At 46.3% G+C, this 12,657-nt stretch overlaps 1 non-coding gene across 1 annotated transcript; it reads left to right on the top strand.

Annotated features, from left to right (window-relative positions):
* The first annotated feature begins 3,351 nt into the window (after window positions 1-3,351).
* On the top strand, window positions 3,352-3,424 carry trnav-uac (transfer RNA valine (anticodon UAC)). The gene has a single exon. It is a non-coding gene; the product is annotated as a tRNA-Val (tRNA).
* Window positions 3,425-12,657: the final 9,233 nt, after the last annotated feature.

The raw sequence follows: 12,657 nt of genomic DNA, 5'->3' as shown, positions 1-12,657 counted from the left end.
CTGACACTGGGGAAACAGTGAGACAGACTTTAGAGCAAGGATCTGGTTATCGTGAAACAGCAAAGAAAATATTAATTCCGGGATTATCCAAAAGAACGATGACTTCGACGTGATTTGAACACGCAGCCTTCTGATCTGGAATCAGACACGGTACCGTTGCGCCACGAGATCCGTAGATCAAATAGCAATGTTTGTATATATGCAGGTTCATCAAACACTGTTTCATTTCTCCTGCCTTGGAGTAATGAACGGGCTTTATAATCCCCGCCCACTCGAGTCCCCCGGGTGTCAGACAGCATCAGAAGCAGCGCTCACCTGTCACTCACCGTCTCACGCCCGCTTTCACCACCTGCTGCCGGCGGACTGCAGCAAATCCAATTACACACACCGAGCCCCCACAATCATCACATCACAGGGAAATAAACTGGGAAACTGCCCAAAATACACAACTGGTCGAGCAGCTTCTGAAAAACAATTAAACTTGCGGCGGGAAACAATATTCGGAACTGCAAACAAGGCTGTGTAAAAATATAAACTGTGTGTGAGCCGAGGCCCTAAGCGCTGGAATTCCCTCCCAAACATCTCCGCCTCTCTTTCCTCCTTTAAGACGCTCCTTAAAATCTACCACTTTGACCAAGCTTTTGGTCACCTGTCCTAATATCTCCTTATGTGGATCGGTGTACAATTCTGTCTGATAATCGCTCCTGTGAAGCGCCTTGGGACGTTTTACTACTTTAAAGGCGCTATATAAATGCAAGTTGTTGTTGTTATGTATATGGGTGTGGTGTTTATGTATAAAATGGGTGTTTATAGAATGAGTGCGATGCTGTGCACGTGTGTCAGTTGTAAATAGTGGTGAACGGTTATTTTTCAGACTGGAGGGGAGTATACAGCGCTGTTCCCCAGGGATCGGTATTAGGACCAATGCTCTTTCTCATATACATTAATGACCTGGACATGGATATACTGGGCAGAATTTCAAAGTTTGCAAATGGCAGGAAACTCAGAAATGTAGTAAATAATGAGACGGAAAGTAACAGACTTCATGAGGACATCTACAGAGTGGTGAAATGGGTAGAGACACAGCAGATGTAATTTAACACAGAGAAGTGTGAAGTGATCCATTTTGGTAGGAAGATTGAACTGAGGCAATATAAACTAAATGGTACAATTTTAAACCCTGTGCAGGAACAGAGAGACCTGGGGGTGTATTTATCTATCTTTGAAGGTGGCGGGACAAGTTGAGAAGGCTGTTAAAAAGCATACGGGACCCTTGGCTTTATTAATAGAGCCATAGAGTACAACAGCAAGGAAGTATTGCTAAGTCTCTTTACCTCATTGGTTACGCCTCAGATGGAGGGTTCTGGGCACAACATTTTAGGAAGGATGTGAAGGCAGAAAAGATTTACAAGCTTGTTTCGGGGGATGAGGGACTTCAGTTCCGTGGATAGACTGGAGAAGCTGGGGTTGTTCTCCTTGGAGCAGAGAAGATTGCGAGAAGTTCAAAATCATGAGGGGCCTAGACAGGGCAGTGTCCTAGGCCCAACCATCTTCAGCTGCTTCATCAATGACCTTCCCTCCAAAATAAGGCCAGCAATGGGGATGTTCGCTGAAGTCTGCACAGAAGGAAATGCATTGGATGGTGCCGACATGGATTTTAGGAAGGCGTTTGATTAAAATACCACATAGAAGGCTGGTTAATAAAATTGAGTCTGTTGGAATAGGTGGGTCAGCGGCAGCTTGGATAAGGAATTGGCTTTTGGCTAGAAAACAGCGAGTTGTGGTAAATGGCTGTTTTTCACACTGGAGGGTGGTAGACAGTGGTGTTTCCTAAGGGTCAGTGCTGGGGCCATTGCTTTTGTGATATTTATAAATTACCTGGATATTGGAATACAGAGTATAATTTCTAAATTTGCCGACGACACCAAGCTTGGGGGTGTAACAAACAGTGAAGGTGATACCAATAGACTGCAGCAGGGCATAGAAAGGGTAGCAGAATGGGCAGACAAATGGCAGATGGAATTTAATACAGAGAGGTGTGAGATGATGCAGTTTGGCAGAAGGAACAGCGAGAGGCAATGTACACGTAATGGCAGTTTTAAAGAGTGTGCAGTGAAAGAGGAACCTGGGAGTTAATGTGAATAGGTCCTTGAAGGTGGCAGGACATATGGATAGAGTGATTAACAAACATATAGGATAATGCTTCATAAATAGAGGTATTGAGTACAAAAGTAGAGAAGTTATGCTGAACCTTTATAAAGCGCTGGTTAGGCCACAACTGGAGTATTGCATCCAGTTCTGGTCACCACACTTTAGGAAGGATGTGAAGGCCATTGAGAGGGTGCAGAGGAGATTTACCAGAATGGTTCTGGGGATGGGGCATCTTAGCTATAAGGACAGGTTGGAGAAGCTGCATTAGTTTTCATTACAACAACAACAACTTCTATTTATATAGCGCCCTTAACTTAGTAAAGCATCCCAAGGCGCGGCACAGGTGTATTTTAAGACAAAGGAGGTTGAGGGGTGAGTTAATAGAGGTGTACAACATTATCATGAGTTTGAATAGGCTAGACGGGGAAAGGCTGTTCCGACTAGTTGATGTTAAAAGGGCTAGGGGCCACAGATTTAACGTTTTGGGTAAGAGATACAGGGGGAACGTTGGGAAAATATTTTTTACGCAGCGAGTGTTGAGAACCTGGAATTCGCTGCTGACAGAAGTGGTGGAAATGGGGACACACACTGTTTTCAAGTGGATAATGGATAGACACTTGAGGGAAATAAACTTACCGGGGATAGAGTGGGGGAATGGGACTGACTGGATTGCTCTGCAGAACACCAGCACGAACTCGGTGGGCCGAATGGCCTCCTTCTGTGCCGTTATGACTCTATGACTATGAACTATAGAGCAGTGATAATGGAGCCTTCAACTATCCTAATATAGCTGAGAATCAGGTTCAATATAGAAAGTTCAGAGGAGAAGTGAAAAGGAAAATAAGAGGGGCAAAGAGTGGGTATGAGAATAGAATGGAAGCTAACATAAAAGGTAATCCAAAAGTCTTCTCTAGGCATATATTACCAAGTTTAACGACACTAAGTTAGTGGCACAGTAAGTAGTGTGGATGGGAGCAGGAAATTGCAAAGGGACATTGATTGAGTGGGAAAACTAGAGGCATCAGATTCAGAAGATTCGAGGGAAGACATTTCGGGACTTTAATGAGTTAGAAAGGAACATTGTTGAAGTGTGCAGTTTTGTTCAGAGAATGTTAGTGATGGGAAATTAAGTCAGAATCTGTGAGTCAGCATTTCACCTTCTCCCTGAACAGATTTTTCTGGAGGCAGTGTGCATCAGTAGTTTCCGTAGTGTAGCGGTTATCACGTTCGCTTTACACGCGAAAGATCCCCGGTACGATCCCGGGCGGAAACATTATGGTCGAGAGTATTATTTACGTACAGTAAATTGATATACAGTGTGTAAAATCAGATAGGTAATACAATTTCATCAATGAATAAAGTTTTGCAAATTATTAAAGTTAAGTTATTGAAGTTTCGACTGTCCCTCAGTGTGAGCATTTCTTTCATTCTGCAAAATCACTGATTAAAAGAATTAAACCACTAAACTACCAGAAAACACTTTAAAGAGTTTATCACAATTTCTGATATTTCTTATCTTTTTTCTTGTGTTTTTTCCGCTCTTGGTCCTTTTCAGCTCCTGACCGGATATTCCTCTGATTAAACGTGAACAAAATGCAATATCTCAGAGCCCCGGCCTCGGTTAACACCAACAGATCTAAGCCGCATTTCAGGCACGGAGACAAACCCATTAATTATTCGCTCTTCCCCTGCTCCAGAGCTCAGATTGTTATTGTCCATCCCAGCGACCCGGGCCAAACCTCCCCATACACCGAGCACAGGCTCAGGAAAACCCGGGGGAGATAATAACCCGGTCAATGAGCCTCCGAGCAGCATTGAACAAGCACCCGGACTGAATCTTTCTAAATGCGGAAGTGAGAACTTGCAAGTGAACTTTCCCACAGTCAGGCTAGTCAGGAGGTCTATGGCGCTGCGTTCAAATCGCAGTCTCTTCTGGAAGCGTGCATTCAAATCTCACTCCTGACATTGTGCATATTTAATTACTAAGTGCAACTCATTTCTTTTGACGCCACTGTGAAACGCTTTGGGACATCCCTCAAAAGTGGGATTCAGCGGTTCACCTGCTCGCTTAACATTTCCATCTGACCTGGTACTGAAAGTGGAGACGTTTCCGAAGTGTGGGAGCTATCAGGTACGCGGAAACATTTTGTTGGAACTTGCTCCTTATGCAGGTCTAGGGGTGAGTTTGCTCTCCTGTGAAAGGACATAAGAACGAAATAATTAGGAGCAGGAGTCGGCCATATGGCCCCGAGCCTGCTCCGCCATCCAATCAGATAATGGCTGATCATCGACCTTAACTCGACTTTCCTGCTTATCCACACATCCCTTGATTCCACTATAAGTCCAAAAATCTATTGATCTCAGCCTTGAATATACTCAACGAATGACCATCAACAGCACTTTGGGGCAGAGATTTTAAGGAAAGGGGCTGCAATCATTTTAAATCCAACAATAGCTGATCTCACAAGCATTTTTAAGCAAACTCCTAAAATAGAGTGTGTAAAATCAGAAGTGATAAAAGTTCGTGACATGCAAAGCAGGGAAATCACTGTGTGAAATGGGACTTGGATAACATTAATATCAATATTTTTCTGCCTGACATGGTGGTAAAAGCAGATTCAATATTAACTTTCCAAAGGGAAATAAATTGAAAAAGAAACACTTGCAGGGCTTTGGGAAAAGAGCAGGGGAGTGGGAATAATTGGATTGCTCTTTCAAAGAGCCGGCACAGGCACTAAGGGCCGAATGGCCTCCTTCTGTGCTGTCTGATTCTATGATTCTATAATAAGTTATTACAGTTTGTCTGTCACCCAGTAAACTTGTTAGCAATTCCTTCAGTGAGCAACACAATGTTGTGGGTTGATTAATGATGATTGAAACAATTATAAAGAGTATCACTGACTTGAATTATCCCATCATACCTTTGGTTAACAAAAATCTATCAATCGCAGATTAAAATGAGCAATTGATGTAGAGTCTTTGAAAGAGCTATCCAATTAGTCCCACTCCGCTGCTCTTCCCCCACAGCCTCGCTGACCCTCCTGCCAGTGGAAACTGTTTCCCCATAATTTCGATCACCTCTATTAATTCTCCCCTGAACTGCGATTAATGGAGTTCAATGTGGGCAAGTGTCAGATCATCCACTTTGGTCGTAAGAACGATCGACCAGTGTTTGGTCTGAAAACATTATGTCAGGGAATATTGGCCAGGCTTGAACCCAGGCTGGGGAATTATCGTTCAGGCTCACACTGGGTGACCGAGTTACTGCACAAACATTAAACACACCACATCGCTTAAACATTGTTAACTGTTCGTATATACAACTGGGCAGAGTGTAAATCAAAAGTAACAGAAAAAGAGCTCTTTAGTTTAACAAACCTCATTCTAAAAATTATGATCGCACCGCTGCTGAACAGCCCCTCCCTCAGTCCCAGTATAAAAACAGCCGGCGGGACCCCGACTGGATTAGAACCACCAGCCGACGGCTGGAGCTGAATCCCCGGCTCAGATGTGGTTTCACGCTCGTTCCTTTAGTAAACGCGGGTTCAGATGCGAATTTTTTTTCCTGATTTGCTCCTCTTATAGTGAAGGAGACAAAAAGTAACTAAAACCTGCCGAAACCCAGGATCGTCAATCTAACGCTCGCCCAATGAAGCTGTTTTGGCTTTATGGGCTGTGGTCGGTTCGTTGTTCTCATTCAGTTTCTACTGACCCCCATATAGAGCAGACAGGGCAGAGTCCCATCATTGGCCTGTGCTCTGGTGTATCTGGTTCCCAGGGCACCCAGTGAAGCGACCACGTGTATATCTGATCTCCACATTGATGAACAAATACAACAGCAAAAGAACTCGTGGGAAGAATCCAACAGTTGTGAGAAACCCAGACACCATGTTAATATCTCACCGTCACCATTGGTTGATGAACCGATCTAATGGCTCAAAGCGGGTTTTCAAAACAATTTGTTTAACGGATTTTCTTTCAGCGACTATTTCCATGTTCCGACAATGAATGTTACATTATTTAATTTGGACAAGTAAACGGAGGCTGGACAGTCGCTATCTTGCTCTCTGTCACCTGAGGTTTTATCTCGGTAATCTCCGGCTTCAGTATATGTTGTAATTAACTTTTCAACAGGTCTCTGTGGCGCAATCAGTTAGCACGTTCGGCTGTTAACCGAAAAGTTGGTGGGTTGAGCCCACCCAGGAACGGTGTTTTAACATTTCCAGGTTTTCAAAATGTGCATTTTGGCTGCAAGATCATGGGATAAACTGTAGCACTGGGTACAATGTCGGTGAGTATGAGATCATCCACTGGGATCCGAAAAAACCGTTTCGTAACATTCTCTTATTGGTGACAGGCTAATAGGAACATGAGGAGGCCATTCAGCCCCTCAGCCCTGTTCCTTCATTCAATTAGATCCTGGATAACCTGTATCTCAACTGCATTGGCCCGCCTTGGTTCCATATCCAGTTTCACCAGTTTGGAATGGTCTCATTTTTAGGTGCGCCTGGTGCCGCTCTGGGCCTGCTCTTCTACACATCTCACTGAACGAGGTCTGGTCCCCTGGTTTGACGGTAATGGTAGAGTGAGGGATCTGCCGGGCCAGGAGGCTACAGATTGTGGTTGAATACAATTCTACTGCTGCTGATGTTCCAGAATTGTACAGAGAAAATACACGTGTTTTATGAGATATTTTATTTTATTAATATTTAATCACAATAATTATTTCAACTTTTTCATATTGATTCAGTTTTAATGGGGAAAATTTTACAAAATGTTTCCGCCCGGTTTCTAACGGGACCTTTCGTGTGTTAGGTGAATGTGATAACCACTACACTGCGGAAAGTCTGCTCCGTGAGCTGTCGTTAGAACATCACAGAAGAGAACCGCAGTCTACAAATGCAGGTAATAGAATCATAGAGTCACAGAGTCACACGGCACAGAAGGAGGGCATTCGGCCCATCGAGTCTGTGCTGGCTCTCTGTAGAGCCATCCAATCAGCCCCATTCCCCCGCTCTATCCCAGTATCCCTGCAAGTTTATTTCCCTTAAGTGCCTATCCAGCCTCCCTTGAAAACTGAGTGTCTCCGCTTCCACTACTTCCATCAGCAGTGAATTCCAGGTCCTCACCACTCGCTGCGTAAAAAAGTTTTCCCTCACATCCCCCCTATATCTCTTGCCCAAAATCTTAAATCTGTGTCCCCTATTCATTTTTTCTGTTAACTATTCCAAGGAGCATCCCAAAGGTTTAAAATTGGGGATGTTAAAAAGCATCCATCCATCGGGGAATATGAAGACCGGTCTCTCTCGTGACAGGCAAAGATACTCACAACTCTTCTAAGGAGAACTAACAAATACAAAATCTGTCAGAGCAACAGTCGAGCTGTGAACAGAGTGAGAAAGAGACAGAAGAGACGGACATAGAGAGAGAAAGAGACAAAGAGAGAGACAGAGACAGAGAGATAGAGACAGACACGCAGAGCGAGATCCTCAGTTTGACGTCTCACAGAGTAGGCCCAGGGATGAGGGACTTCAGGTATATGGAGAGAATGGAGAAGCTGGGATTCTTTTCCTCAGAAGTTTAAGAGGAAATTTAATGGAGGTTTTCAAAATAAGGAGAATCCAGTGGTGGGAGGGTCGGTAACCAGAGGACACTAACTGAAGATAACTTGCAAAAGAACCAGAGGGGAGATGAGGAGAATTTGTTTACGCTGCGAGTTATTGTGATTGGGAATGTGCTGCCTGAAAGGTCAGTGGAAGCAGGTTCAATAGTAACTTTCAAAAGAGAATTAGTTTACTATTGAAAAGGAGAAATTTCCAGGGCTGTGGGGAAAGAGCAGGGGAGTGGGACTAATTGGAGAGCTCTTTCAATGTGCCAGCGCTGACTTGATTGGCCGAATGACCTCCTTCTGTGCCGTATCTATCTATAATTCCATGGTCTATGAGTCTCTCCACCCCGGGGTCGAAGGTGCAATGGATGTTCATCCAAATAATTCCCCATTGAGATTCGGTGTGGATTTGTATCCTTATAAAGTTTGTATTTTAAATTTCATGAAAAACCGTAAATTGCTGAAAATATTCTGATGACCCGGACGGGAATTGAACACGCGACGTTGGCGTTATTAGCACCACACTCTCAGTAATTGAGGTAACCGGTAACAAAGTGCCCCTTGGATAGGTTCGAGCCCAGGCTGGGTGATTGTATTTCAGGCTCACACTGGGTGACAGAGTTACTAAACAAACAATCAACACACCACATCGCTTAAACATTGTTAACTGTTCGTATATAAAACTGGGCAGAGTGTAAATCGAAAGTAACAGAAAAACAGCTCTTTAATCTATTAAACTTAATTCTGAAAGTTATTATCACACCACCGCTGAACAGCCCCACCCCGTCAAACACTGTCCTGATATAAAAGCAGCCGGCGCGACCCTGAGCCGCTGTCACCACAACCGGACTCGAACACGCAGCGGGCGGCTGGAGCCGGATCCAGAGGGCCAGATGTGGTTTACATATAAGAACATAAGAAATAGGAGCAGGAGTAGTCCATTTGGCCCTTCAAACCTGTTCCGCCATTCAATAAGATCATGGCTGATCTTCTATCTCATCTCCACTTTCCTGCACTATCCCCATATCATAAGAACATAATTGATACTTTAATATTCAAAAATCTATCGATCTCTGTCTTGAATATAGTCAACGACTGAGCTTCCACAGCCCCCTGGGGTAGAGAATTCCAAAGATTCACCACCCTCTGAGTGAAGAAATGTCTCCTCATCTCAGTCCTAAATGGCCAACACCTTACTCTGAGACTGTTACCCCTGGATCTGGACACCCCCAGCCAGGGGAATCATCCTCACTGCATCCAATCAGTCAAGCCCTGTAATAATTTTGTATGTTTCAATGAGATCACCTCACATTCTTATAAATTCTAGAGCATATAGGCCTAGTCTACTCAATCTCTCCTCAAAGGACAATCAACCCAGCCCAGGAACCAGTCTGGTAAACCTTCGTTGCACTCCCTCTATGGCAAGTATAGCCTTCTTGAGGTAAGGAGATCAAAACTGTGCACAATACCTCAGGTATGGTCTCACCAGGGTCCAATATAATTGCAGTAAGAAGTCTTTACTCTTATACTAAAATCCTCTTGTAATAAAGGCCAACATAACATTTGCTTTCCTAATTGCTTGCTTAACTTTCCATGATTCGTTTACAAGGATACCCAGGTCCCTCTGAACAACAACATTTCCCAATCTCTCACCATTTCAAAAATACTCTGCTTTTCTGTTTTTCCTACCAAAGTGGATAACTTCACATTTCTCTAGATTATATTTATTTGCCATGTTCTTGCCCACTCACGTAGCCTGTTTATATCCTCCTGAAGCCTACTTGCATCCTCCTCACAACTTTGTATCATCAGCTTACATACAACTTACATTCCCATCCAGCTTTGTATACAACATTTTGTCCCCTCATCCTTTGATCTGGGAGGCGCGAGTTCAAGATCGGAAAATCTCTCCTGATTCTCTCCCCTTATGGTGAAGGAGAAACAAATTGAACAAAATTGGTGAGACCCTTGATTGAACCAGGGACCTTTAGAACTTCATTCTAACGCTTTCGAATTGAATTGTAGCCAGGCCACAATGGCGGACTGCAGCTCCCACAATGCCGAGCGACAGCGAAAGGTCCCTATCTCTGTGACACAGGCCGCACTGCACTCTGGGGGCAGAGCTCGCACATGCGCACCTGAGGCACCCGATGAGCCGCCGCTTTCTCTCTGCGGCGCGGGACAAACTTTCAGTCTCTCCATTAACAGTGAGCAGTGATTTTGCTGGAAACTGACGACAGTTTCCCTTTTAATCACGCAGTTTTATGGCCGTAAACAGCGCGCATGCGCAGTGAGCTGGGCCACAGCAAGATGGCGACCGGGCGGCGAGTGATGCCACAATGCTGGCTGACGTCTGAAGGCCGCTGATTGGCAGTTTGCTCTGGGGCCGAGGGTGCTGCTCCAGCCTCCTGCCAGAGAGAGCGGGCGGGCGGTCGCTGAGATTAGAGGGAGCCCGGGGCAACCTGCATTTCACCAGCGCCTTTCACAGCCTCAGCACGGCCCAGAGCCTCACACACAATGGGGGGCTTGTGAAGGGAGCTCACTCCAGGAAAAGCGGCAGGCACAGCAAGAACCCACACACAGCACTGTGAGCACAGCAGGATCCCACATACAGCACTGTGAGCACAGCAGGATCCCACACACAGCACTGTGAGCACAGCAGGATCCCATACACTGCACTGTGGGCACAGCAAGATCCCACACACAGCACTGTGGGCACAGCAAGATCCCACACACAGCACTGTGAGCACAGCAGGATCCCATACACTGCACTGTGGGCACAGCAAGATCCTACACACAGCACTGTGAGCACAGCAGGATCCCACACACAGCACTGTGGGCACAGCAAGATCCCACACACAGCACTGTGGGCACAGCAAGATCCCACACACAGCACTGTTGCCAATGGCCAAATAATCCACTTTAGTGATGTTGATCAAGGGAGAAATATTGGCCCCAGATCCCGGGGAGAACTCGGCCACTCTTCTTCGAAATGGTGCCGTGAGATTTTTTACATCCACCTGAGAGGCCAGACAGGGCCTCGGGTTAATGTCCCATCCAAAAGATGGCAACTGCGACAGTGCGGCACTCCCTCAGCACCACAGTGCAGTGTCAGCCTGGATTTTGTGATGAACTCTCTGGAGGGGGGCTTGAACACACAACCTTTATGATTCTAGAAGCGAGAGAGTGTTACCAATGAGCCAAGGCCGACACCGAGTACTTCAGAACGGTCCTTAATTGTTCCGACCCCTAACCCAATGTCTCTTTTTTTCCCACACGAGAACTCGTGCTGAAACTTCCAGGAATTTTGAGAAGGAATTTTCACCGGTGTTGAAGAAATGTTCTGGAAAATACTTCATTCCGACTGGAAACTGCTTTGGATGATCACATGGCCGGGAGGCACCGAGACAATTTGATGAGACTGTGAAGGATGTAAAGTGAAATCAGGGACATGGCGAACAACGGTGTTCAGGTAACTGGGGATCCCCGGGGTAATGGCCACTCTGTTCAGGTAACTGGGGATCCCCAGGGTAATGGCCACTCTGTTCAGGTAACTGGGGATCCCCAGGGTAATGGCCACTCTGTTCAGGTAACTGGGGATCCCCGGGGTAATGGCCACTCTGTTCAGGTGGGCAGTTTAAAAGGAAGTGGAACAGTGCGGGGAGAAAGTTGGCTGAGGATCGGAAACAGAGGCTCAGTGTTAATGGGAGTTGCTCAGATTGGGGAAGGGTTGGAAGTGGTTACCCCAGGGCTCAGTGCTGGGCCCACTTTTCTTCTCCCTATACAGAGACTGTTTGGATTTTCACAATCTCAACATTTGCTGATGGCACAAAAGTAGGAGGTTTGACAAACAGTAATGAGACTGTAAATGTGTTCAGGAAGACATTGTGTAGAAAAGGAAAAATCAACCTGGCACTTAATTATTTTGGTCTTAAATTGATATCCTCTGGTTACTGACTCACTAACCAGTGCGGATAGCTTATTTCTGTTACTTTATTAAAAGCGCTCTCAAAATGTTGAACCCCTCTATCTGATCCCCTTTTCGACTTCTGTATTCTCAAGTAAAAGTTTGTGAAGACTCCTGTACTTGGGATCATCTCAGTGAATCTCTTCTGCACCTCTCCATGGCCTCGACATTCTTACTAACGTAATGCCCCAAAAACTGGAGACAATATTCTGACTGTGGCCCAACCAATGATTTGTCCAGGTGTAGCATTAACTCTCCATTTATATTCTGTGCCCTTATTTATAAATCCTCGCATACCATGTGGAATTTTGTGAAACAGCTTTATCAACTTGCCTCCCACTTTTAAAGATTTGTGTATCTGAATCCCTGAATCTCTCTGCTCCTCCACTCCTTTTAGTTTGACAGTATAGTGTCTTCTTATTCTAATACCCCCACTATGCCCTCTCCCCCTCTCTCTCTCCCCCTCTCTCTCTCCCTCTCCCTCTCCCTCTCCCCCCCTCCCTCTCCCCCTCCCCCTCCCTCTCCCTCTCCCTCTCCCCCTCCCTCTCCCTCTCCCTCTCCCCCTCCCTCTGCCCCTCCCCCTCCCTCTCCCCCTCTCCCCCTCTCTCTCCCTCTCCCCCCACACACTCTCCTTCTCCCCCCCCGCTCTCTCCTCTCTCCCTCTCCCCCCCGCTCTCTCCCCTCTCGCGCTCTCCCCCCCGCTCTCCCCCCCGCTCTCCCCCTCTCTCCCTCTCCCCCCCGCTCTCTCCCCTCTCGCGCTCTCCCCCCCGCTCTCCCCCCCGCTCTCCCCCTCTCTCCCCCACCTCTCCCCCGCCCTCTCCCCCCCTCCTCTCCCCCGCCCTCTCCCCCTCTCACCCGCCCTCTCCCCCTCTCCCCCGCCCTCTCCCCCTCTCCCCCGCCCTCTCCCCCTCTCCCCCGCCCTCTCCCCCTC

The sequence above is a fragment of the Somniosus microcephalus genome, unplaced genomic scaffold, assembly GCF_052327205.1.
Source record: "Somniosus microcephalus isolate GS21.2 unplaced genomic scaffold, FLI_Smic_1.0 unresolved_chr4, whole genome shotgun sequence".
Taxonomy (NCBI): Eukaryota; Metazoa; Chordata; class Chondrichthyes; order Squaliformes; family Somniosidae; genus Somniosus; species Somniosus microcephalus.
This window is presented reverse-complemented; position numbering and strand designations above follow the sequence as displayed.